Source organism: Belonocnema kinseyi, chromosome 10 (assembly GCF_010883055.1).
Source record: "Belonocnema kinseyi isolate 2016_QV_RU_SX_M_011 chromosome 10, B_treatae_v1, whole genome shotgun sequence".
Lineage (NCBI taxonomy): Eukaryota > Metazoa > Arthropoda > Insecta > Hymenoptera > Cynipidae > Belonocnema > Belonocnema kinseyi.
The window spans coordinates 24,005,260-24,010,073 of NC_046666.1; positions in this window are offsets into that span (position 1 = coordinate 24,005,260).

Sequence of the window (4,814 nt, forward strand, 5' to 3'; positions counted from 1 at the left end):
TCTCTGGAATTCCTTTAAATTATCAAAATATATTTAAAAATTCTTGAAATTTTCTTAAATATCCTGCAATCTCTGTTATTCTTTGAAATCTTCGGAAGTCCATTCAAACTTCTTACCCAATTGGAAAAACCCAAGGAATTTTTAGAGTTTTCAAAAATATTAAAAATTCTTGGGAATTTCTAAACATTATTGAAATCTATTCAAAATTTCTTGGCATTTAAAAAAAAATCCAAAAATCTTTTTAATTTAAAAAAAAATTTTAATAATTCAAAAATCCTTTGGAACTTTCGGGAATTCCATTAAATGTTTAAAATCCTTTAATGGTCCTTCAAATTAAAAAATTTATACAATATACGTTTGAATTTAGAAGAATGCCCTAAATTATTTTCAAACCTAAGAAATGATTTGAAATCCTTTGAACTATTTTTCTGCTTTAAAAGTTCCTTGGAACTTTTAAGAATTCCCTTAAATCTTTAAAACCTTTGAAATTCCTTCAAATTATTAAAATCTATTAAATTTCTTTTCAATATGCTAAAATCTTTTACATTTCTTGGAATCTTTTGAAATAATTTAAAACTTTTCAATTGATTCGAAAATTCCTTGGAATTTTTAAGAATTTCATACAATCTTTAAATCCCTTTAGAATTTCTTCAAATTATTGAAATATATTAAAAATTTTTTGGGAAATTTAGAATATCTTAGTCCAATCTTTCCTTACTAAATTAATAATTAAATAAAGTTAACAAACATAGTAGTGTAAGCAATGTATACTAATATGGTTTAGAGCTATCGTTTTTAAAGTAAGGTTGAAAATTTTCAAGTTTTCTAAAGTTTTCAGGTTTTCTTCATCTTTTTAATCAGGAATAAAATACATGTATTGATATTAATATTAATTTAAAGAAAAAGACTGTTAGTCTTATCTTCAGGGGAAATTTAAATTTGATTTTATCCAGATAGAATAATCGAAAAATATTTCAAATATCTGTTATATTCTATATAAAAGTGTGCACCAAAAAGAACAAGATTTTGTAAAAGCACTATTGTTTGGATAAAATTCCAAAATTTGAAAAATCCGCTATATTTTACCTCTATTCTAAGATAAAATTTCTTTAAAAAAAATAAATTGTTTAAAAAATATATTTAAGCATCTGTTTGTCAGAAAAAAGTAGTTATTTATGTGTTAGAAACAATTTTTAGCGAAGAAAATATAAGGACAGGAAAATTTTAAATAATAGCAAAAAGGACTATCCCGGATCTATTAATCGAATGACTTTTTTTTAAATTAACCATTTATGTTTTCGGTCGAACCATTTTTTGGTAAGACGTAGAGTGTTCACATTGGTTCGGAAACATGTTTTTAAAAAAAATTCCATTTTCATTGACTAAATATATTTGAAATTTCTAACAACATAAAATTTTTACAATCCTTTGGCTTTCATTGAAATCACTGAAATCTGTTCCATAATCCTTAGAATATTTAGAAATTATCTAAGATATTTTCAATGCTTTGAAATGTTCTGAAATTACTTCAAACTTTTCAAATTACTTGAAAATTCCTTGAAATTAAAAAAAAATCTTTAAATCTTTAAAATTCTTTCAAACTAATTCGAATGTTTGAAATCTATTTTAAAATCTTGGAAATATTTTTGTATACTCTAAAATAATTTTAATTCTTTGAAATGTTTTGAAATGCGTTGAAACTTTTTGAATATCTTGTATATTCCTGGAGATTTTTCAAAATTCCCTAAAATTTTTAATATCCTTTTTATTTATTTCAACAATTGCAATCTATTTAAAATTGATCTTTTAAATATTTAAACTCTTTAAAAATCTTGAAAACCTTATATTTTTCTTAATTTTATAAACTCTTTAAAAATCTTTTAAAACTCAATTTAATTAATAATACTTATTAAGAATTTCTGGGAAGTCTTAAAACTACCCTAAAATATTTCCAAATCCATGACATTTTTTGAAAGTTTTCAAATATCTCAAAAAAAATTCATTTAAAATTGGTTGAAATTTTTAAAAATACCCGTAAATATTTTCAAACATCTGAATTTTTTAAAAACTTTCTAAACATCTTGAAAATGTTCAGAATTTTCAAAATGTCTCAAAATCTTTAATATTTCTTGAATTCCTTTTAAATTATCAAAATTGCTGAAATGTATTTAAAATTTCTTGGTGTTTTTAAAAAAACCTAATATATTTTCAATATAATGAAATTTTTTTCAATCTTCTGAAACTTTAAAATATTTTGGAAATTCCTTGGAATTTTTAAAAATTCCCTAAAATCATTCAAATTTTTGTGAATTCCTGAAAAATTTAAAAATATATTTAAAATTTCTTGAAAGTTTTTAAAATATCTTAAGATATTTTTAAGTCTTTAAATTTTTTGAAATATTATGCAATTTTTTACATAATTTGAAAAACTTTTGGAATTTTTGAGGATTCCCTAAAAGATTTAAAATCCTTTGAAATTTCTTTAAATTATTGAAATCTGTTCAAAATTTCTTGTAATTTTTTTCAATATCCAAAAATGTTTTTAATTCTTTGAAATATTTTTAAATCCTTTAAAACTTTTTTTCATAATTCGAATAATTTGAAATATATTGAAATATAGATTGAAATATAATAAAAACATAATTGTTTAAACAATTTATTATTTTTTATATCTATCTTCTTTTATAGTAATTCTGAAAACTTTCAGGTTTAATTAAAATGTTCATCTTCTCTTTCTCTTTTTACTTAGGAGCAAATAACATAATAATATTGATAATTATTTAAATAAAAAGGCTTTTTAGTGTCATCTTCAGGGGAAATTTACATTTGATTTGATTCAGATAGAATAATTAAAGAATATTTCAAATTTCTGTTTCATTTTAGAAAAATATATTCATAAAAAAGAACCTTATTTAAAAAAAAACACAACTCTCTTAATTATTTGCTTATTATCTTTTTGTCATTAAAGAATCCAAGCAAAGTTAAACACTTTAGAAAAACCAGAACTTACTAGCATTACTGTAGGATAAGACAGAATATTATAATATTTATGTATAAAAAAAGTAATAATAAAACCATAATAATATTTTTAAACAATTACGGTTGTTAAATTTAAATAATTTTATTCTCGGTGTACGGGAAAATTGGGCATAAAGTTGAATATTTTAGAAAAAACCAGAAATTTTTAGCATTATTCTCAGATGCTATTATTTAAGATAATAATAGATGGTTTAAAGAATTAATATTTTTCAACTTGAATTAAGTATTACCTTAAAATAAATCAAAAGTGAAAATTTTGAAAAAACTTCAACTTTCTAGCATCATTATAATATAATATTATTAAATATAAAAATATGCTGTTTAAACAATATCTCCGTTGAATTTCATTTATAGTTAACACGTTCTAACTAAAAATTTAATAATAAATTTAAAAGTTCGGGAAAGCCGCTATCTTTTATCTCCATTCTAAGCGAAAATTAATTAGGAAAATTAAAAATTGTTTTAAAAATGTATGTAAAAATCTATTTTCAGAAAAGAGAAGTGATTTATTTCCACAAAAAATCTTTATAGAAAAACTAAAGGACATACAATTTTTTAATAATAACGAAAAGGACCATTCTGGTTTAAAGTTTCAAGTTACATGAGAAAAAAAAATTTGTTTTGTAGGCCGAACTGTGCCAACTACAAGAAAAATTTCCACAACAAAAAAATGGTTCTCATTAAAACAACTTTTTGGTAAGATGTAAATTGTTTACGTTCGTTCTGAAAAATGTTATTAAAAATAAAAAAATTCTGTTTTCTAGAATGAGTGCAAATATACTTCAGACGAATTATTTTTGATAAACAATTAAACAATTAAACAATTTTAATATTTTGTTCGTAAAAATGTATTCATTAACGATACAAAGTAAGTCGTTAAACGGTTTGTCTATTTTTAAGTGTGCCATAAGAAAAAAGGGCACTAAAGAGAGATTATGTAAACAGTACTCAATTTTCAAAAATGTACTTCGTCATATAACAATTAAGATTTTTTTCATATCAATGAGCCTCGACACCATTATATTTTCATGAATCATGATTTAAAAAATGAAATCTGAATAACAAAACATTGCATATTCGAAATCATTAAATTAATTCTCATCACTTAATCATATTTATTAATATAAAATTATTGAATTAAACAAATTAATTAAATTATTTAACAAAAAATTAGGCAATTATTCAAATTTCTATTACGATATAATTCGTCTAACCCACCGCCAAAGGTCCTAAAATTTGTTTGGAAAGATACCACAATTTAAAATAACAATAAATCGTATCAATTTGAAAAAAAAGTTCTACAATCTTTAGAATACTTTGGATTTTCTTCAATTTTCTTATTCTATTAAAAAATTTTTTGAAATGTTTTCAAATACACTCAAAAGTCTTTAATGCTTTGAAATATTTTTATCTTAAAAATGTTTTCAAATTTGTTAAATGAACTAAAATATTTAAAATTTGTAGGAATTCCTTTAAATTATTTAAATCTATTGAAAAATTAAACACTAATTTAAAAATAACCTAAAGCATTTCCGATCACATCAAATTAAAAAACATATAAATACTTTAAAATATTTCCAATACTTTGAAACCTTTTGAAATCCTTTGAAACATTTTAAAAATCTTTAAAAGCCTTATATTGTTCTTAATTTTCTAAAATCTTTAAAATCTTTTTAATTTTTTTCCAATTCTCAATACTTATCAAAAATTTCTTGGAAATTTTAAAATTACCCTCAAGTATTTTGAAACCCAGGCAATTTTTTTAAACTTTTTAA